We start from the raw sequence: 24,387 nt of genomic DNA on the forward strand, positions 1-24,387 counted from the left end.
ATTCTGTCTCATGAGGGATTGGACCGGCGAAGAGATTTGTGCTGTCAAACTGTCTTACTGCTTCTAAAACTCTTTTCTTCACAAATTGAACTCCAATTCTTTGCATATTTTATATCACAAAAATTGCCTATGGCACTGGAGTCAATCATGACCGAGAACCGAGACCCCTGATATTTCTACATTCCGAAATTTAGCTGTAAACAATACCACTAGATGAGGTGACTCCGACTGCAAGGTATTGGCAACATATTGCATGGTTGGAGTTGTCTAACTATTAGCTACCATCAAGGCAACTCCCGTTACTGATGGACCTTGCCTTGCCCAATTTTGGTTATTTTCGGACATTCCTTGACAAAATGCCCGGAACCCCCACAATACAGACATAATTGATTTATTCTCCGCTTCTCTTTTTCTTTCTTTGATAGAGGTCCTCAAATTGAACCAATTTGCATTGGTTCTTCCGTAGAAACATTCTCAGTAGTTTTATTATTGTTCTTGCATGCCTTCTAAAATTGTAGTTAGAGCTATCAGATCGAGTCCGTCTGCCATTCTGCTCAGGAGGAAATTAGCCCCTAAATAGGGAGGCACTTCAATCTGTCAAGATACCTGGTAAATCTTTCCTTAGGAGCAGAACAGAGGTGCTCAGTCCCCTGCACTCATACCCAGGACCGAAATAAAAATCCGTCCCTGGCATTCGCAAAGGGGAATGGGAGAAAAGAGAGAGGCTCCTCAATCAGGCTGCGTATACTTCTTAGTCTTGCAACTCTGCTATCGTTCTCATTAGCATGATACCTATAAAACATATGGCAACAATTAGTAGGGACACACCATGTATAACATTTATCTAATTTTTAATACTATTTTCTTATACCAGTTATTTACTCCTTAGGTTAGTTTATCTGAATTATTTGAGGAATAGCTTCTCTCTGAGTTTTTAATTATAGATATTTACATAAGTCTCTTCAAGAAATGAGAGAATATTAATGACGACTCCTATTCTGTCCAAGTATATATATATATATATATATATATATATATATATATATATATATATATATATATATATATATATATATATATGTGTGTGTGTATATATATATATATATATATATATATATATATATATATATGTATATATATCAGATATATCAGCTCCCAAGCACCAACGTTGTGCACTCGCAGGCGGGTGCTTCTAAACGCGGGGGTGCTCCAGCATAGCAATTACCGCTCAACTCTCCTCCTCATCTGAGTTCTCTGGAGATGTGAGCGCTGTATCAATGAACTACTTAGATCTGAACATCTATGTAGAGGAAGGGCAGCTTAAGACCAGGCTTTATCGAAAGGTAACTGCAGGGAATTCTGTCCTGCAAGCCTCTAGTAGCCATCCTACTAACCTGGAGAGGAGCATCCCCTACGTGGAACTACTCAGGATTAAGAGGAACAGCTCAGAAGATAGTGAGTTTCAGAGGGCCGCAAGTGACAGTATGAAACGTTTCAAAATACAATGTCGACATTTCAAGATGGCGCTACAGGTTGCACTGAATGTTAGGGACGCCGCGATTTCATGACAGTCCCTTCTTTATGTCCATGCTGGAAGTAGGGTGTTTAAAAATCATGGCATTTCTGCACTTCGGTAAACATAGAAAAAGGTTGTTACTGAAACATGTCTGTTTTTGTTGTGCGAGTTTGCTGTTGAATAAAATTAACAGAAACGGCCCCAGGGAGTCCTTTCTTCCTTGACAAAAGTTGGATGAGGAAGAGAGTTGAGCCGTAAATATATATATGTGTATATATATATATATATATATATATATATATATATATATATATATATATACTGGCTGGTCTACAAATAAAGAATCCTTGATTGGCACTAATACCTGGGTCTACTTTTCGTCTCCTTGCTCACGAGGGCAGTCAAAAGCGACGATTTGGATACATATATATATGTACATATCTTGAGCACAATCCCGATAGAAAAGCGTTTTCTCCAAACAGCGCGACCAGGAAAGGACCACCATACAGCGGGTAAGTTTCTTTCAGTGCTTTATTTCTCCAACAGCATGACGCGTTTCGACCGGGAACCCCGGTCTTGATCACATGACATGCTCCAACAAACCAAGTGTTTAAATATTGTTTTGCTCAACAATTGCTCTTCCCACATATTACATGGAGTTGGACAATAGACTACTGTTGTAGGGTGATGATGAGAAATCAGAAACCACATTAAACAAACAATATTATAATAAATAACATACAAGTGTAATTGTCTTAAACCATGTTTGAAAAAATCCGGTTAAACTCATTTATCAAAAGAATCAAATAGGATAAACCTCGATGTATAAATACGTATTAGAAATATTGGGCAAGTGCCCACTTTCATAAAAGTATATTTCTTCAGATAGAATCCTCAATTATTTTGAAAACAACTTCATTTTATAATATATAATCTGTCATAAATGAGCAAAGTGCTGAGTGCTATGTGCTTAATAGTGTTTTTACAAAAAATAATGAAAAAAAGTGCATCAAAAAGTGATAAATTAAATGCAACTCTATCATTAACTACATGAATAGCTTGCCAATATTCTCAAAATGAAACAAAAATGATTAAAAATCATGACGCGAGTGGACAGGACGTCGATATTACCAATATCCATTATACTCTAAAGTGCTTAGTGCAAATTAGTACAGAGCCGGAAGGCAATTCATTATAAAGTGCAACATGCAATGTTTGATCAAAAGAAACTGTACATAAATTAATATATACAACGTAATTGATAGTTCCATAAATATGTGCAAACAGGAAGACATATTCAAGTCACATCCCTACTGGGACTAGCATAAATTAGTATCACAAGGTCCCATAATAGATGCCAATACCACATGTTCAGTATATAGACCATGATATGTTAAACTCATGTGCAACCAACAATCACCGGAACTTCCCGCTCCACAGACACCAGACAAAAACCAGTAAAACCAGAAAGCTAGTAAAACCAGTTAAAATCCAGTAAAAGTACAGCACAAAATCCCAATAAAAACTCCTCACACATGATTAAAACACAAGTCCACAAACTTGTTGATATGATCAAAGAGAATAGCAGCATAGATAGAAAATCATGATTCACAAAACGTTGTATAAATCTTCCCCTGTAATTAAACCGTTCGGCATTTTGGTATACAGTTGCAAGATATATTGACTTTCCAGTTGTCGCAATTTTTTCTCCCTGTTACCACCTCTGATATTTTTGGGGACAGCATCTAATACAAAATAACTAAGATCTTTAAGGTTATTTTGATGCACTGATTTAAAACCTGTGCCACCGGGTAACTGGGGTCAGAATTAACAATAGCATGTAAGTGCTGTAAAATGCGATTAAAAACCTGGAGCTTGGTGCTGCCTATGTATTTCAAGTGACATGTGCATTCCAAGACATAGACAGCATAATCGGTTTTGCATGTGAACGGTCCTTTAATTTTGTAGGGAACTGAGGAAACAGCATCCAAGAATTCAGATTTATTGACTCCAAATTTACACGCCCTACAGGAACTGCACTTGAAGAAACCTGATCTACTCGAGAGCCAATTACCCTTGTCCTGTACTTCTGGACTAGATGTGACTAGAGCATCCCTCATAGAGGGTGCCCTTCTATACGTAATGACCGGTAGATCTTCTAGTTCAGGGGCAATAGTAATGTAAGACTTTAAAATGGGCCAGTTCTTAGTAATAATACGTCTGACCAATTTTTCATGACAACTGTATGTAGTTATAAGTCTTACTGGCGCCTTCTCAAATATGGAGTCCCTGCGTGCATTGGATGTAGTATCTCCGTCATCTTGTATGGTAGCCATAGCATGTTGTGTAGTATTTATCTTGGATAACGCTGTCTGTAAATCTGTCTTGTTGTAGCCTCGTGCTAAAAATCTCTGTACAGACTCATCCAAACAATTTTTTAAGATCACTTTCATTGTTGCAAATTCTCTTTACCCTTACAAATTCCCCATAGGGGATGCTCCTCACTTGCTGTCTGGGGTGGTTACTACTAGCATGTAGTGTAGAATTCCCGGCAGTTATTTTCCTATGTAGTTTAGTATGTATGGTGTTCTCCTGAATATATAACTCTACATCTAGGAATTCTATTTTTTTCTCTACTGATAGTAGCTGTAAACTCCAAATTTAAACTGTTATCATTAATGGCATTAACAAAACTTTGTGCACATACAACAGATCCCTGCCACACTACACAGATGTCATTGATAAAACGCCACCACTTAACGATGTTATCCTTAAACCTCTCTCCAATGGCGTGCCATAGGACGTGTTCCTCCCACCAGCCTACATGTAAACATGCATAGCTAGGGGAGAAACACGCCCCCATAGCCACGCCCCGAGATTGCTGGTACACTACTTTGTTAAATAAAAAATAATTATTGGTCAGACATATTTGAATCATTTTTAACAACATTCTGTTATCTTCATTGAATTTCACATCCCTGTGTGAAGGAAATTATATATATATATATATATATATATATATATATATATATATATATATATATATATATATATATATATATATATATATATACATATACATATATATATATAATATATATATATATATATATATATATATATATATATATATATATATATTACCTACTGGCGGTCGCCAGTAGGTATATATAGTTAGGATTTTTTCTCTATGGGTTTTTTGAAAATTCTATGTCTAATAACTTTGGTGTTTGTGGACGGAATTGGCTGAAATTTTCAGGAAAATGGCACATTTTGTTTCTGAGCAGCCCCTGAAAATTGGGGGGGGGTTCGTCTAGGGGGGGTCGAGAAAAAAGGGGGGTCCCAAAACGTGTTTTTAACATTGAGTTTTCCATAGGGCGGTTGGCCTCACTTTTAGCCCGAACGGCTGAATGGATTTGCACGAAACTTGGCAAAATTGTAGAGACTGGTAGCCCGATGTGCCTTTTGTAGGTCTCAATATATGTGCTCCAGTGGATTTTGAGAAATTAACGTTTAAAAAAAGATATATATCTGTAACAGCGGACCGGGCAGCGCTCCAGTTCGCGTACTTTTCGCGCAACGGAGCTTTGTGAAGCGAAGCTGATTGGTTCTCCGGCGTCTGTAAACATTCCAAACAGTCCGTAGCGGCCGCCATCTTGTCTCTCGGTAGGATCGAGAGACAAGCGGAGGCCAAACCGAAGGGGCAAATGACCATAAGGGGGCATAGTAGATCCTCCCTGACCGTTTAGGTTTGATGTGGAGGTTTTAAAAGGGCCCCGCGGGGCAAAAAAAAATAAAATAATAATAATCGAACAGCTGAATAGATTTGCACGAAACTTGGCAAAATTGTAGGGACTGGTAGCCCGATGTGCCTTTGCTAGATCTCAATATATGTGCTCCAGTGGATTTTGAGAAATTAACGTTCAAAAAAAGATATATATCTGTAACAGCGCACCGCTTCGCGTACTTTTCGCGTTACGGAGCTTTGCGAAGCGAAGCTGATTGGCTCTCCGGTGTCTGTAAACATTCCAAACAGTCCGTAGCGGCCGCCATCTTGTCTCTCGGTAGGATCGAGAGACAAGAGGAGGCCAAAGCGAAGGGGCAAATGACCATAAGGGGGCATAGTAGATCCTCGCTGACCCCCTAGGTTTGATGTGGAGGTTTTAAAAGGGCCCCGCGGGGCAAAAAAAAATAATAATAATAATAATCGAACGGCTGAATGGATTTGCACGAAACTTGGTAAAATATTAGGGACTGGTAGCCCGATGTGCCTTTGCTAGGTCTCAATATATGTGCTTCAGTGCATTTTGAGAAATTAACGTTCAAAAACAAGATATATATCTGTAACAGCGCTCCGCTTCGCGGAGATAAAATTATATCTGTATTACCTAGCTGTTGCTAACACCAGTTAGCGACGGCTAGTAGGAGATAGCGACCATCTTGGGCCCCACTTTGCATGTGAGTGATATTTATCACTAATGACATGCAAAGTGGGCATGCCAAGATGTTAGCGACTGGAAACAGTCGCTAACATCGCTATCTCCTATTATCAACTTTTGGAAATATTCGAGATAAGCGCGAATATCTCCAAAAGCTAGCACCTGCCCTGAGCAGTTCTTAGCCATGTTATCCAATGGGAGGTGGATAACATGGCTAAGAGCATTAGCTCGGTAATGCATGAATATCGCTGAGTTTTCAGCGATATTAATGCATTGCGGTCGTTTTTTATCGTATTTGCGATAAACCTTGATAATAGCAAGGTTTATCTGCGATAATTTCTGACGGTAAAAAAATCGTTGCTAAGCATCGTTAGGGATAAATATCGCTTAACTTTGGTAATATGCCCCAACGTCTGTTAACGTTCGATTCGAAGGAAATCAGGAAGTGTTGAAAAACATTGTCTGCGCCATCTTGTCTTTTTTCAAATGCCACACTTTTGTCGTGCACGGCAGCCATTTTAGATGCCTTGACCAGACCCACTCTGTGCACGCTGTCGATCCTTAGCATGGCTCCCCACCCTCGCAAGCATCTCCCCCAGGCAGTGGTCACCCCCGCTCTCTGTCTTATGCATGGGTAATAAACCTCCCCCCATCTGCGCTGCTCTTCCCTGAGAATCACACCCTGTGCCCGCCCGACACCTCCCTTTCGCCCTATTCACTACCGCACCCTCTGACACTCCTTTTCCTCTGTGTCCGATTGTCCAGGCTGGTCCTAGGGTATCAGCTAGCCCTGCAGATGTAGTTTATGGCCACAGCTGTAAAGAATCACCCCTCTTCAAAGGAGTTATAGTAGATCAAGGCCCACACTCGATGAGATCCGTCACAGCAGAAGCGTTGCTATTATCTGAAAACCATCCTGTATTGTGATTGGGGAGGGGACCGAGCCTGAAGCGGAAGATTCCAGGGATGACTCTTTGTACATCAAAGTTTTTACAATTATGTGTCACATTAAAAATATATAGCACTCCGACAAAGTAGTAAGATTATAAAACTTTAATAATTTATAAATATATACAAGAAAACAAAAATAGTAATAACATATAAACATTTTTAGGGAAAAACAACGAAGTAGCGGTCGGCTGTGCGAATAGTCCCAACGCAGCACAACGTCCAGATTTCCGGCGTGGGGCGTCGCGGGGGGTGGGTCATCAGTAGCAAACTGTTGTGCGAATAGTTCCAAGGCAGCAGAACGCGCTGAAATCTAGATGACACGAAAGTGATGTCTAGTAAGTTGCCACCCAGCAAATAACGGCGTGGGGCGTCGCGGGGGGTGGGTCATCAGTAGCAAACTGTTGTGCGAATAGTTCCAAGGCAGCAGAACGATGGCACCAAGGTGATGTCCAGTAAGTTGCCGCACTGGTTTTGGTATCCTACAATGCTGCTCCGAATAACGGCGTGGGGCGCCCCGGGGGAGGCGGCGTGAACGGGCCTCTCCAGGTGGAGTGTCATCTGTTGTAGTGGGGCGCCCCTTTACCGTTTTAGTTGCCATTCCGTCCGTTTTTGGTCCACTGTGTCAAAAGCCGCAATTCAGCTGAGTTGCGCCCACTCTTGCGTGCAGCGATAGGCGGCTGTCACAGGACTCTCAAAATGGCGGCAGGCTCTTTCCTTTTTGGGCCTGGTCCACTGAAATGGCCCTGGGACACCTTGGAAATCGGACGCTTGTCTGCTAGGTCTTGGACCCCATTCTCGAAAGCGTCCCCTCCGCCTTGAGAATTCATCAAACGTTTTGGGGGCCCCGACTCCTGCAGGCTTCTGGTGGGGAGCGGCTGCCATGATTGCTCGCGGAATGACCACGACGGAGCTACGAGATGGTGGTGCTCTCATGCTGACGCCAGCTTCAGTCTGAAACATCCAGAAACAAGGTGGGGCTTTCATCGTTTGGGAAAAAAAAAAAGTTTTCATCCAATGAAAAGTGTTGTTTTTAGGTCATATGATCAAGCCTTCCATCATTAGGAAACCAAAAGTAAAATGAACCAATGAAAAGTTTTATAAACAAGTCACATGACCTGTTATGCAGCATAGGGTATAAAATGCGGAGAAAATACGTTGGCACGTGAGGCGGCGTCAGTAGCGGACCGATGTGCGAATAGGCCGAAGGCAATACAACGCGCCAAGATCCGGATGGCACCGAGGTGGTGTCCAGCAAGTTGCAGCACTGGTGTGGCCATCCTACAATGCTGAAAGTCGGCGTGGGGCGCCCCGTTGGCCTGTGAGTTTGCGTCAGTAGCGGACCGATGTGCGAATAGGCCGAAGGCAGCACAACGCGCCAAGATCCGGATGGCACCGAGGTGGTGTCTAGTAAGTTGCCGCACTGGTGTGGCCATCCAACAATGCTGAAAGTCGGCGTGGGGCGCCCCGTTGGCCTGTGAGTTTGCGTCAGTAGCGGACCGATGTGCGAATAGGCCGAAGGCAGCACAACGCGCCAAGATCCGGATGGCACCGAGGTGGTGTCTAGTAAGTTGCCGCACTGGTGTGGCCATCCTACAATGCTGAAAGTCGGCGTGGGGCGCCCCGTTGGCCTGTGAGATGGCGTCAGTAGCGGACCGATGTGTGAATGGGGCCGAAGGCAGCGCAACAATATTTTCGGAATAGAAGACACCACTAGGCGCTGAGATGCCAAGATCCGGATGGCACCGAGGTGGTGTGTAGCAAGTTGCCGCACTGGTGTGGCCATCCTACAATGCTGAAAGTCGGCGTGGGGCGCCCCGTTGGCCTGTGAGTTTGCGTCAGTAGCGGACCGATGTGCGAATAGGCCGAAGGCAGCACAACGCGCCAAGATCCGGATTGCACCGAGGTGGTGTCTAGTAAGTTGTCGCACTTCTGTGGCCATCCTACAATGTTGAAAGTCGGCGTGGGGCGCCCCGTTGGCCTGTGAGATGGCGTCAGTAGCGGACCGATGTGCGAATGGGGCCAAAGGCAGCGCAACAATATTTTCTGATTTGAAGACACCACAAGGCGCTGAGATGCCAAGATCCGGATGGCACCGAGGTGGTGTCTGGCAAGTTGTGGCACTGGTGTGGCCATCGTACAATGGTAAAAGTCGGCGTGGGGCGCCCTGTTGGCCTGTGAGATGGTGTCAGTAGCGGACTGATGTGCGAATGGGGCCAAAGGCAGCGCAACAATATTTTCTGACTGACACCACAAGGCGCTGAGATGCCAAGATCCGGTTGGCACCGAGGTGATGTCTAAGTTGCGGACTGATGTGCGAATGGGGCCAAAGGCAGCGTAACAATATTTTCTGTATGGAAGATACCACTAGGCGTTGAGATGCCAAGATTCGGATGGCACCGAGGTGATGTCTAGCAAGTTGCTGTACTGGTGTGGTCATCCTACAATGCTGAAACTCGGCGTGGGTCGCCCCATTAGCCTGTGAGATGGCGTCAGTAGCGGACCGATGTGCGAATAGGCCGAAGGCAGCACAACGCGCCAAGATCCGGATGTCACCGTGGTGGTTTCATAGTTGAGAGGCACTTCATCTGCAGTGGGGCGCCGAGATCCGGATGGCACCGAGGTGATGTCTAGCAAGTTGCTGTACTGGTGTGGTCATCCTACAATGCTGAAAGTCGGCGTGGGGCGCCCCATTAGCCTGTGAGATGGCGTCAGTAGCGGACTGATGTGCGAATGGGGCCAAAGGCAGCGCAACAATATTTTCTGAAGAGAAGACACCAAAAGGCGCTGACATTCCAAGATCCGGATGGCACCGAGGTGGTGTCTAGCAAGCTATGCAGTTGAGTTGTGTGCGCACTTGCGGCGAATAGGTCGAAGGCAGCATAACAATGTTTTCTGAATAGAAGACACCACAAGGCGTTGAGATTCGGTTACCACCGAGGTGATGTCTAGCAAGTTGCCGCACTGGTGTGGCCATCCTACAATACTGCTCCGAATAACGGCGTGGGGTGCCCGAAGGGGGGGGGGGGGGAGGCGGCGTGATTGGGCCTTCCTAGGTGGAGGCTCGTCTGCTGTAGTGGGGCGCCCCTTTACCGTTTCAGTTGCCATTCAGCTGAGTTTCGGCTGCTCTTGATGCTACAGCGACAGGCGGCTGCAAGAGGACTCTCAAAATGGCGGCCTGTTCTTTGGATTTGGGCCTGGTCCACTAAAATGGCCCTGGGACACCTTAGAACTCGGACGCTCGATTTTTTTTTCCTTTCCTGTACATGCAAAAAAAGGTAAATGCCCGGTACGTTACACGCTTCATCTGCCACGATGAACTCTCCAGAGGAACCGAAAAAAAATATAGTTGTGGTAACTATACCATGCATCGTCATATGGAGAGGTGGCACCAATTAATTATAGTGCTGCATAAAAGAGAGATTTGGAGGAGAACCCCTGACCTGCTAGTACATTCATCAAAGAAGTGGCACTGAGAGCTTCAGAGGCAAGGGAAACGGTCCCAAATATTTAGAAGAACTTTGGAAAGATTAAAATGACATGTTTAGATTGTGGCAAATTAATTTCATGTGGACAGATGAGTGTTACTCTAATAAATACAGCATATGAACATCATCATAGTCGATGGTTGGTAGAGACATTTTGACTATATCCTGGACCTGCCCGTCCTCGCCCAAAATGGCGCCGGAATAAATGGGACTCGTAACTCCTTGTTGTGTACTGGTTGCAGAACCTTGAAATCACGAGATACGTATGCAGTTTTGAAGCACATGGCGGGCGGGGACGAGAATTGATTGAATATTTCGACATCCCTATTGATATTAAGTTCTGATGTGTTATTGATTACTGTACTGTTGAAAGTTCGAATTAACTTCACCCATGGTACTTGCCCGCAAATGTATATCTAGATAATTTTATTGTAACTGGCCCTGACGTATTTTAATTATAAAATGTACGTCCACCGATTCCTTAACTGTTAGACACCTTAGTTCTTGCAACCTAATGGCCCGCCCGTTACGTTCCTCTACAGTGTAAATGTCTATTCATCATATACGATTACAGTTTGCTCCGTGGCAGGCCCACGTGGTTATAGGCTCGTATTTGTATAATGAAATTTTCACAATAAAGGTTTTTAAAAGAAAACATGGTAGTAGTATATACATTGGTAAAGTTTTTAATAATAGTCACTGTTTTAGAATCATTAAAAGGCAAGTGAAATAAAGCAGACCAATTACATGAAGGGTAAAAGGTATAATACGAAGGAACGCAGTAAAGATAAATGGTCAAGGGCTGTTGTGTTTTCTATTCCTGCAACATAAAGTGATCGATAAGAATCTCATATTCAGGCGTATCGGCGACTAAGACAGCAGGTCGACCCTCTTTTGCTCAACGGCTCCGTCATGGGACGAAGAAACGCTCTTTTTCTCGAAAAAAGAATATATTTTACTTGCAGGACAGTTGTAAAATTTCCGGGAAAGTACATTAGCCTGTAACATTATAACATATATTTAAGAAAAAATAATGTTCGGAAGTAATGAAAAGCGTAATTTGTAGGTCATATGACCAAGCCTTTCATCATTACAATAAGAAAAGTAAAATGAACCAATGAAAAGTTTTATTAACAAGTCACATGACTTGTTATGCTTACGTTACGCGCTGCGCGCCCCGGATGACTTCCGGATGCGCTAACGCGGCGCGTCATATGACGCATTACGCGACAACGCAGGTCCAGAATATAGTCAAAATGTCTCCACCAACCAGCGGTCGGAACACAACCCCTTTCAGCAGGCTAAATAGTTCTGTTAAATGACAACAGAAGGGACAGGCAACAAGAACCATCAGTCAAAGAGGGGAGGGCTAGTTCTTCTCTACCGGGTTACATTGGGGCGCTACCGGAACTGATCGAATTGGTAGTCTACAGTGTTTCTGGATGTTTCAGACTGAAGCTGGGGTTAGCATGAGAGCAGCACCATTTCGTAGCTCCGTCGTGGCCATTCCGCAACCAATCATGGCAGCCGCTCTTTATCGTTATTTTGGGCGGGGTGGGTGGCGGAGCCGAGCATTTTGCAGCCATCATTGTGTGGAGTTCAGTTCATCTCACTAGTTTTGTATTTGTCATGAGGGGTTGTTCCTAATGTTTCTATTTTAGCGAGGTCAAAAAGAGATCCCATTAGTGGCCTACTGATTTTGCTCGATTCCTTTTCTTTTTTTTTACACGATTTTTCGTTATCTGCAAAGACTAAACAGAGTATTGCGACTCTGTGTTTGTTTGTAAATAGAGAATGAACCAAAGAGAACTAATTCTAAAACAGTAAATACTTGGATAACAATCAATCAAATGGAGAGAGAAGCAGGCACGACGGATTGCAACGGGGGCAAAGGCCTGCGTTAACTACCTTTCACTATCTCCAAAGAGAGAGTACTCCTAATAGAAATGAGGGGGGGCACCATTCAAAGCAGATCAGTGTGCATAAACACGAAAATGTTTTCACTTACCACGTACTTGACATTCGACAGCTTATGATATTTGCTATTAAAAAACCATTGAAATTCACTGAAAAAACCATAGGTTATAGACCATATATAGTTAGGAATTAGCATTTACAAAACCTTGAAAATTCACTGAAAAAACCATAGGTTATAGACCATATATAGTTAGGAATTAGCATTTAAAAAACCTTATTTTACTCACACAAAACCATTGAAATTCCATATATAGTTAGTTGCACTAACTATATATCGCGCACCCGCAATCCACTGCTGATCATGTCACATATTACATCATTCATGACATGGTCAGTGACATCACTGATGACATCACTGATGACATCTCAAATGACATCACTGATGACATCACTGATGACATCTCAAATGACGTCACTGATGACATCACTGATGACATCGCAAATGACATCACTGATGACATCACTGATGACATCTCATTTGACATTACTGATCACATCACTGATGACATCATTCATGTGATAATACGATGAACCTCTTCAGACTCTAATATAACCTTAGATACACTCAGTGTAAACAGACACTCATAGACTGTCACTCATCCATGGAGTTACTCAGACACTTAGTCAGTCATGCAAAGAATCAATCACACCTCCATTTCCTCAACTATACAGTTATACACACCTTACTTATTCAAACATATACTAAAACATATTTACTCACTTATACAATCCTGGATACAAGTTCACAATGATCCATACAGCCACTCACACATTCACTGGCTCTTATGCACAGTTATTTATATATGTCAACTCTCACATGTACTGTGTTTTACATATGTACTTACTTTGACATGTAGCACTGAGATATCCATTCACTCACCAATACACTCATGCACACAGTCAACCGCCCATACAGCTGTTTCCACATGCACTTTTGAACCCATACATCTAGTCAATCAACTGCTCACACATCTATGCAGAGAGTCATACACCTCCCAGCCACCTACACACACACTCAGTCTCCCATACAAATGCTTGGGCAACCAATCAATAACCCATACAGTTAATCATATAGCTAATGATCAACACATGCAGCAGTTTACAGAACAACAGACATAATGATGCACAAATTAAGACAGTTTAGTCACTAACCCATGCACTCAGTGAGACACATTTAATCAGTCACTCATACAGTCAGCCATGCCCCTACTAAATCCTTCATCAAGACACTTATACATCCACTCATTCTTCAATATGTAAGACATATTTTAACTTTACAGAATTATACAGTCACTGGATGTAGTCATCAGTGATGTCATTTGAGATGTCATCAGTGATGTCATCAGTGATGTCATTTGAGATGTCATCAGTGATGTCATCAGTGATGTCATTTGAGATGTCATCAGTGATGTCATCAGTGATGTCACTGACCATGTCATGAATGATGTAATATGTGACATGATCAGCAGTGGATTGCGGGTGCGCGATATATAGTTAGTGCAACTAACTATATATGGAATTTCAATGGTTTTGTGTGAGTAAAATAAGGTTTTTTAAATGCTAATTCCTAACTATATATGGTCTATAACCTATGGTTTTTTCAGTGAATTTTCAAGGTTTTGTAAATGCTAATTCCTAACTATATATGGTCTATAACCTATGGTTTTTTCAGTGAATATACATATATATATATATATATATATATATATATATATATATATATATATATACGTAGAAAGCCACCATCCAGCACATTTAATTCGCAGCATCCCCTATGGGGAGATGTTGCGAATTAGAAGGATGTGCAGCCTGGACAATGACTGTATCAAGGCCCAATCTGAATGTCGTTCCAGATTTATTGCTAGGGGGTACAGTCCCTGTGTAATTGACAATGCTATGATCAGAGCAAATGAGCAGGGTAGAGCTCAGGCAATGGTTAGCAGGAGCACGGACAGAAACATCCCTATTATTGAGCAGCCATTGAGACTCATTTTAACATATAGTAATCAACAAATTACTATCAGAAAGATCATTAACAAAAATTGGGCTCTCATAAGGAATGACCCTGTACTGGGAGAGAGACTCACTCGCTCTACAAACCTAACTTTTAGAAAAGCCAGTTCTGTAGTAATACGCTGGTTTCCAGTAGTCCAGAGGTTAATACAACTACCTCATGGATTATGGGCAGTAAGGGTTTCATCAAATGTGCATCCTGCAAAGCAAGTAAGCATGGTGTGAATTAAACAGAATTTCACACCCCATTCAAAAACAGGCCTACTAAGATCGACAAGAAATTGACCTGTAAAACAGAGTTTGCAGTGTATGTGCTGGAGTGTCCCTGTGGCCTACGGTACGTGGGAAGTACCAGGCTACAGGTCCACAAGCGGATACTCCAGCACATACGCGCAATTAACAACAGAGATGCGTCGTATCCAGTTGCCCGTCAGTTTGATGCAGTACATGCCAAGAAATCCAATGAATTACGCTACTTTGTAGTCGACTGTATCCCTCCTTTAAGACGTGGTGGTGGTGATCGTGACATGAAACTGAGAAAACTGGAAACGAGATATATTTTAGAAATGGATACTAAGGGGATCTATTATCGTGGAATGGGACCGCCCGCCATTAGTTCCGGAGTCCCGTGTTTGGCATTAGGATGCGGCCGCCACAGTGGTGGCCGCATCCTGCATTCATAACATTGTGGCGGGTGGTGCACTCTGCACTGCCCGCCACAATGCTATGAATGATTGCATGCATTTGCATACGCAATGCGGCAGGCACCGCGTGGTGCCTACCGCATTGTATATGCAAATGCTGGGGCGTACCACAGGTACCCCCGTGTGCACCCCCCACCCCTCCTTCACTTTGGGGGCCTGCAGAGGGCCCCCAAAGTGAAGACCGCATGCCTTTCCGTGGCGGCATCAACGCCACGGAAAGGCATCTGTTCCCCCCATCATAATATGGCTGGAGGTGCCACCATATTATTCCTTTTCCGCCCCGGCCGCAAGGCGACCGGGCGGAAAAGCGGCAGATGGTCTGTCCGTCCGCTGCGGTCCACCCCGCCATACTAATACGGCGGGGGGAATTAGGGAAACGGTGTCGGGCGGATTGCCTCCGCCAGGCTGGCGGTGGCTACCGCTAGCCTGGCGGAGGCAATCCGCCCGACATCGTAATGGGCCCCTAAAAGTCCAAATTGATTGAATTCCAGCGAAGATTTTTATACATAGTTATGAAAAGTATAAGAAGTTTGGTTTTTAGATATTTATCTCCGCCTAGTATCTGTACATTAATATCTTTTGTCGCTGCTGAAAATTGATATGTATTCTATTTTTTATTAATGCACAGTTTGGTTTATGGTAGGAATACACTTAGGGGTCGATTTCAATCCGGTAAAATTCTCGTCCGTACGAATCACATCTGGAGCCGTCTCCGTACGACTCGTACACACACCGTACGACTCGACGAGTACGATCCGGACCGGGGTATCAGGACGCGATTCGTACGGTCCACGTCAGGTAAGGGCGATTCGTATGGAAAATCGCACATTCACATACACACCGTACGGTGCGTACCCCCCCATGATCGCAGGGGTACGCACCGTACCCCTGCGATCATGGGGGGTACACACCATACACCCAGCGGACATGGGGTATGCACCGTACACCCAGCATACATGGGGTACGGTGCGTGCACCCCAAGATCGCGGGGTACGGTACATACCCCCCATGATCGCAGGGGTACGGTGCGTACTCCTGCGATCATGGGGGATATGCACCATACCCGGGGGGGGGGCGTTCGGTACCTGTTTCGGAGCAAACTCTGCTTTTACGGCTGTTTTCAGCTCTCGTAGAAAAAGGGTCGTACGGTGCGTACCCAACACGAATCGTACTTGCCGGTTCGGAAAAAGCAGCCGCGAACCATACAGATGTCGCGTACAGCGGGTTCCGAGGGAGATTCGTACGGGGATTTCATTCGTACGGTCCCTGTACGATTTGTACGGAGTCCAGCTCCTGGTACAAATCGTACTTAGTCGTACGTACGGGGGACGTTGCAGGGTACGTTTCGTACGGGAAAAACACTCCGAACGGCAATTCGGAACGCTTTTTACCGGATCGGAATCGACCCCTTAATAGCACATAGCACTTTTACCATGGATTTTTTTTTGTATATCAAGTTGCCCACTTGGGCTGTATCTAGGCGTTCAACTATCATTGATACTATTTACATACGTTTGGAGTTTGTGCAATTTATTGCAATTACATGCTGCTATATTGAATGAAATGTAATTAGGAAGCATTTTAATCCTAAACATTTATCATTCTTTTTTTCCAATAATTTGAATTTGTGGTGATTTTATTAACAATTGTACTTAAAATTTCAATCTCATTATTTCTAATGATGTACAGTTGGTTTTATCCTCGGATTTTTAACACAGATTTTATTGGGTCGTGTTTAAAAGATTTTGGAATTGGACTGAAAATTAATGGTCTAGTTTGTAGGGGATATTTATTAATACTATTTATTGATAAATTGTAAAATTGCACTGAATTATTGGCGCTACTTGCACATCATCAATATCTATTTTACATTTATAAGAGAAAACTGTGAGCGCAGTCTGTTTTCCATGGTTATGCATTGTAAAGTTGCACTGTCACTTTAAATGGGTGGCCTGTTCCATTGAGCGTGTCATGTGATCAAGGTCCCACGAGGACCGAAACGCATAATGGCTGCGGTGCTGGGCAAGCAATAAACTTTAAGTAAGCACTATTTTGGGTTCAAAAAAAGAATTTGTGGAAGGTGGGACGAGTACAAGGAATATATATATATATATATTTATATATATATATAAATATATATATATATATATATATATATATATATATATATATATCACTAAACAAAGTGTCCCTCTTTAAAAGACACGCTGGAGCACACGGGGATTGCAAAGCTTTTTAATGCAGACAGCATGACGCGTTTCGTCTTGCGACTTCCTCAGACGCTGTGTGCACAAGTTAAAAACTTTTCATTGTCAGAGTTTTCAATGTCAGCCGCGCTCCACCCTTTCTGGCAAAAGTGAAGAGGGACTGTTTTCATGTTCCTCCCCCTTCTCAATCACTCTGCTTGTGGCTGCCATCTTGTAGTGTGTTATAGGCGTTACCATTCGTGCCATTCTCCAGGTTCGTGATTTTCCACTTGAGTTATCTTTCAAAGTTCCTGGTTTCAACACATTGGCCCTGCCAGGGGTAAGTTGTGGAGGTTGATGGTCGGCTTTATTCCCATTTCGCCTACCGCTGATTTCGGATCCCGTTGTCTTGTAGACGATGTCAGTCATCGGTACTACCTGTGTAAGTCACAAATCAGATAACCGGATTCCTTTTCATTGGCGGTTCAAGCAGGTTTAATATCCACAGATAGCTTAACAAACGCCGCTCTCCTGTTGAACTCCTTTAGGCGGGTGCATCCTTCGTGCAAACGGCAATGCACGTGTAAAAATCACTAAACAAAGTGTCCCTCTTTAAAAGACACGCTGGAGCACACGGGGATTGCAAAGCTTTTTAATGCAGACAGCATGACGCGTTTCGTCTTGCGACTTCCTCAGACGCTGTGTGCACAAGTTAAAAACTTTTCATTGTCAGAGTTTTCAATGTCAGCCGCGCTCCACCCTTTCTGGCAAAAGTGAAGAGGGACTGTTTTCATGTTCCTCCCCCTTCTCAATCACTCTGCTTGTGGCTGCCATCTTGTAGTGTGTTATAGGCGTTACCATTCGTGCCATTCTCCAGGTTCGTGATTTTCCACTTGAGTTATCTTTCAAAGTTCCTGGTTTCAACACATTGGCCCTGCCAGGGGTAAGTTGTGGAGGTTGATGGTCGGCTTTATTCCCATTTCGCCTACCGCTGATTTCGGATCCCGTTGTCTTGTAGACGATGTCAGTCATCGGTACTACCTGTGTAAGTCACAAATCAGATAACCGGATTCCTTTTCATTGGCGGTTCAAGCAGGTTTAATATCCACAGATAGCTTAACAAACGCCGCTCTCCTGTTGAACTCCTTTAGGCGGGTGCATCCTTCGTGCAAACGGCAATGCACGTGTAAAAATCACTAAACAAAGTGTCCCTCTTTAAAAGACACGCTGGAGCACACGGGGATTGCAAAGCTTTTTAATGCAGACAGCATGACGCGTTTCGTCTTGCGACTTCCTCAGACGCTGTGTGCACAAGTTAAAAACTTTTCATTGTCAGAGTTTTCAATGTCAGCCGCGCTCCACCCTTTCTGGCAAAAGTGAAGAGGGACTGTTTTCATGTTCCTCCCCCTTCTCAATCACTCTGCTTGTGGCTGCCATCTTGTAGTGTGTTATAGGCGTTACCATTCGTGCCATTCTCCAGGTTCGTGATTTTCCACTTGAGTTATCTTTCAAAGTTCCTGGTTTCAACACATTGGCCCTGCCAGGGGTAAGTTGTGGAGGTTGATGGTCGGCTTTATTCCCATTTCGCCTACCGCTGATTTCGGATCCCGTTGTCTTGTAGACGATGTCAGTCATCGGTACTACCTGTGTAAGTCACAAATCAGATAACCGGATTCCTTTTCATTGGCGGTTCAAGCAGGTTTAATATCCACAGATAGCTTAACAAACGCCGCTCTCCTGTTGAACTCCTTTAGGCGGGTGCATCCTTCGTGCAAACGGCAATGCACGTGTAAAAATCACTAAACAAAGTGTCCCTCTTTAAAAGACACGCTGGAGCACACGGGGATTGCAAAGCTTTTTAATGCAGACAGCATGACGCGTTTCGTCTTGCGACTTCCTCAGACGCTGTGTGCACAAGTTAAAAACTTTTCATTGTCAGAGTTTTCAATGTCAGCCGCGCTCCACCCTTTCTGGCAAAAGTGAAGAGGGACTGTTTTCATGTTCCTCCCCCTTCTCAATCACTCTGCTTGTGGCTGCCATCTTGTAGTGTGTTATAGGCGTTACCATTCGTGCCATTCTCCAGGTTCGTGATTTTCCACTTGAGTTATCTTTCAAAGTTCCTGGTTTCAACACATTGGCCCTGCCAGGGGTAAGTTGTGGAGGTTGATGGTCGGCTTTATTCCCATTTCGCCTACCGCTGATTTCGGATCCCGTTGTCTTGTAGACGATGTCAGTCATCGGTACTACCTGTGTAAGTCACAAATCAGATAACCGGATTCCTTTTCATTGGCGGTTCAAGCAGGTTTAATATCCACAGATAGCTTAACAAACGCCGCTCTCCTGTTGAACTCCTTTAGGCGGGTGCATCCTTCGTGCAAACGGCAATGCACGTGTAAAAATCACTAAACAAAGTGTCCCTCTTTAAAAGACACGCTGGAGCACACGGGGATTGCAAAGCTTTTTAATGCAGACAGCATGACGCGTTTCGTCTTGCGACTTCCTCAGACGCTGTGTGCACAAGTTAAAAACTTTTCATTGTCAGAGTTTTCAATGTCAGCCGCGCTCCACCCTTTCTGGCAAAAGTGAAGAGGGACTGTTTTCATGTTCCTCCCCCTTCTCAATCACTCTGCTTGTGGCTGCCATCTTGTAGTGTGTTATAGGCGTTACCATTCGTGCCATTCTCCAGGTTCGTGATTTTCCACTTGAGTTATCTTTCAAAGTTCCTGGTTTCAACACATTGGCCCTGCCAGGGGTAAGTTGTGGAGGTTGATGGTCGGCTTTATTCCCATTTCGCCTACCGCTGATTTCGGATCCCGTTGTCTTGTAGACGATGTCAGTCATCGGTACTACCTGTGTAAGTCACAAATCAGATAACCGGATTCCTTTTCATTGGCGGTTCAAGCAGGTTTAATATCCACAGATAGCTTAACAAACGCCGCTCTCCTGTTGAACTCCTTTAGGCGGGTGCATCCTTCGTGCAAACGGCAATGCACGTGTAAAAATCACTAAACAAAGTGTCCCTCTTTAAAAGACACGCTGGAGCACACGGGGATTGCAAAGCTTTTTAATGCAGACAGCATGACGCGTTTCGTCTTGCGACTTCCTCAGACGCTGTGTGCACAAGTTAAAAACTTTTCATTGTCAGAGTTTTCAATGTCAGCCGCGCTCCACCCTTTCTGGCAAAAGTGAAGAGGGACTGTTTTCATGTTCCTCCCCCTTCTCAATCACTCTGCTTGTGGCTGCCATCTTGTAGTGTGTTATAGGCGTTACCATTCGTGCCATTCTCCAGGTTCGTGATTTTCCACTTGAGTTATCTTTCAAAGTTCCTGGTTTCAACACATTGGCCCTGCCAGGGGTAAGTTGTGGAGGTTGATGGTCGGCTTTATTCCCATTTCGCCTACCGCTGATTTCGGATCCCGTTGTCTTGTAGACGATGTCAGTCATCGGTACTACCTGTGTAAGTCACAAATCAGATAACCGGATTCCTTTTCATTGGCGGTTCAAGCAGGTTTAATATCCACAGATAGCTTAACAAACGCCGCTCTCCTGTTGAACTCCTTTAGGCGGGTGCATCCTTCGTGCAAACGGCAATGCACGTGTAAAAATCACTAAACAAAGTGTCCCTCTTTAAAAGACACGCTGGAGCACACGGGGATTGCAAAGCTTTTTAATGCAGACAGCATGACGCGTTTCGTCTTGCGACTTCCTCAGACGCTGTGTGCACAAGTTAAAAACTTTTCATTGTCAGAGTTTTCAATGTCAGCCGCGCTCCACCCTTTCTGGCAAAAGTGAAGAGGGACTGTTTTCATGTTCCTCCCCCTTCTCAATCACTCTGCTTGTGGCTGCCATCTTGTAGTGTGTTATAGGCGTTACCATTCGTGCCATTCTCCAGGTTCGTGATTTTCCACTTGAGTTATCTTTCAAAGTTCCTGGTTTCAACACATTGGCCCTGCCAGGGGTAAGTTGTGGAGGTTGATGGTCGGCTTTATTCCCATTTCGCCTACCGCTGATTTCGGATCCCGTTGTCTTGTAGACGATGTCAGTCATCGGTACTACCTGTGTAAGTCACAAATCAGATAACCGGATTCCTTTTCATTGGCGGTTCAAGCAGGTTTAATATCCACAGATAGCTTAACAAACGCCGCTCTCCTGTTGAACTCCTTTAGGCGGGTGCATCCTTCGTGCAAACGGCAATGCACGTGTAAAAATCACTAAACAAAGTGTCCCTCTTTAAAAGACACGCTGGAGCACACGGGGATTGCAAAGCTTTTTAATGCAGACAGCATGACGCGTTTCGTCTTGCGACTTCCTCAGACGCTGTGTGCACAAGTTAAAAACTTTTCATTGTCAGAGTTTTCAATGTCAGCCGCGCTCCACCCTTTCTGGCAAAAGTGAAGAGGGACTGTTTTCATGTTCCTCCCCCTTCTCAATCACTCTGCTTGTGGCTGCCATCTTGTAGTGTGTTATAGGCGTTACCATTCGTGCCATTCTCCAGGTTCGTGATTTTCCACTTGAGTTATCTTTCAAAGTTCCTGGTTTCAACACATTGGCCCTGCCAGGGGTAAGTTGTGGAGGTTGATGGTCGGCTTTATTCCCATTTCGCCTACCGCTGATTTCGGATCCCGTTGTCTTGTAGACGATGTCAGTCATCGGTACTACCTGTGTAAGTCACAAATCAGATAACCGGATTCCTTTTCATTGGCGGTTCAAGCAGGTTTAATATCCACAGATAGCTTAACAAACGCCGCTCTCCTGTTGAACTCCTTTAGGCGGGTGCATCCTTCGTGAAAACGGCAATGCACGTGTAAAAATCACTAAACAAAGTGTCCCTCTTTAAAAGACACGCTGGAGCACCCGGGGATTGCAAAGCTTTTTAATGCAGACAGCATGACGCGTTTCGTCTTGCGACTTCCTCAGACGCTGTGTGCACAAGTTAAAAACTTTTCATTGTCAGAGTTTTCAATGTCAGCCGCGCTCCACCCTTTCTGGCAAAAGTGAAGAGGGACTGTTTTCATGTTCCTCCCCCTTCTCAATCACTCTGCTTGTGGCTGCCATCTTGTAGTGTGTTATAGGCGTTACCATTCGTGCCATTCTCCAGGTTCGTGATTTTCCACTTGAGTTATCTTTCAAAGTTCCTGGTTTCAACACATTGGCCCTGCCAGGGGTAAGTTGTGGAGGTTGATGGTCGGCTTTATTCCCATTTCGCCTACCGCTGATTTCGGATCCCGTTGTCTTGTAGACGATGTCAGTCATCGGTACTACCTGTGTAAGTCACAAATCAGATAACCGGATTCCTTTTCATTGGCGGTTCAAGCAGGTTTAATATCCACAGATAGCTTAACAAACGCCGCTCTCCTGTTGAACTCCTTTAGGCGGGTGCATCCTTCGTGCAAACGGCAATGCACGTGTTTGTGTCAGTCATCGGTACTACCTGTGTAAGTCACAAATCAGATAACCGGATTCCTTTTCATTGGCGGTTCAAGCAGGTTTAATATCCACAGATAGCTTAACAAACGCCGCTCTCCTGTTGAACTCCTTTAGGCGGGTGCATCCTTCGTGCAAACGGCAATGCACGTGTAAAAATCACTAAACAATCCCCGTGTGCTCCAGCGTGTCTTTTAAAGAGGGACACTTTGTTTAGTGATTTTTACACGTGCATTGCCGTTTGCACGAAGGATGCACCCGCCTAAAGGAGTTCAACAGGAGAGCGGCGTTTGTTAAGCTATATATATATATATATATATATATATATATATATATATATATATATATATATATATATATATATATATATATATATATTCCAATAATCCAAGTAACACGCACTCTCAGATACTCGTTCAACAAGAGTTTTATTACAAAGGTAATGCATTTCGGAAGCAGACTTCCTTGATCACATGAGGAACCCGGTGTTTGAGGTGAGTTTATATAGTGACAATAGTTGCCATAAAAAGCGGACTGTGAACTTTTGCAAGTAAGTTGGTGGCCATCTTAGAACGTACAAACATTGCGGGATATACACAGAAATGAATAATTTCCCTGTCTGCACATTCTGATATTTATGTACATAGTAAATATAAAAGGAATCATTATGAAAATATAACATGTAATGTATAGGTGTCCCTGCGCACACCACATGTGAAATAATTGCGGGAAAAAAAGTAACAGCGCTTCTAACTTGCAAAGTGCTTGAGCTAGGGTGTGCGCATGATGTAGAGGAACTGACTGCCAATACCTGATCGGAGCTGCTATACGTGCTCCGTCAGTGAGCTGGTGTGGCTATGTACATGAAAGTCATGATAGGAATCCCCATGAACCTATTAAGAAATGTTTAAGGCGTACTATAAGCCTGACCCAGTTTCCTGGTAGTGGATGGTTCCAAAATATATATATATCATTACTATATGGTATTTACAAGGTGTGCTTGCACTAGTGGCTAATCGTGGGGTACAGTTAATTCCAATACCGTGAGACAGGTTCCATACTGGCGCCAAGTGGCTTGATAGACTGCTCAGTACTGTCAGAAAAACTAGAGACATAAACAGTGAAAATAAGTGAAAAAAGTCTTATCTAAAAATCAGTGGTGCACTCTTCGCAGAGGTGAAGAAAAGGGTAGGCGGCCCGTGATGTGCCCAGAAGTGTTCGGTGGGCCCCTTCCTTTCCTCCTGTGAATAAATGAAAAAATAACATAGGAATAAAATATAACTTTTCCATATACTCATATAATTCATACAAGAAAGTTATATAGAACATCAAGCAGCATGGATTGTCTGTGTAGCTACCTAGAAAAGACCTAAGGGGCAGTACACGTGACTCGCACTGTTCTTCAATCAAGTGTGTGGCAAGTTCATCGTCCACATTGTGGCCATGCAGGTATCTTGTCTCAAGGTCCAGAATCAATCTTGATTCTTTTTTCCTGAGTTTAAGCTCCCTATTGCCTCCTCTAGGCCTGCCTAGTACATGCTCAATAACAAAGAAACTGATAAGTGAACTGTTGGCCAAGTGATATTCTGCAAAGTGTCGGACAAGCGGGTACTTGGGGTTCTTGTTATTTATGGCCCTGAGATGTACCCTTTTCTTGGCCATTTGTGTAGTGCTTCCTACGTAGTGTTTCTT

The 24,387-nt window shown here is 43.8% G+C and overlaps 1 long non-coding RNA gene across 3 annotated transcripts in view; it reads left to right on the plus strand.

Moving 5' to 3' along the window:
* Positions 1–24,387, plus strand: part of LOC144825091 (uncharacterized) — a 1,621,997-nt gene that overhangs the window by 808,362 nt on the left and 789,248 nt on the right. The window lies entirely within an intron of this gene.

The sequence above is a fragment of the Lissotriton helveticus genome, chromosome 1_1 (assembly GCF_964261635.1).
Source record: "Lissotriton helveticus chromosome 1_1, aLisHel1.1, whole genome shotgun sequence".
NCBI lineage: Eukaryota > Metazoa > Chordata > Amphibia > Caudata > Salamandridae > Lissotriton > Lissotriton helveticus.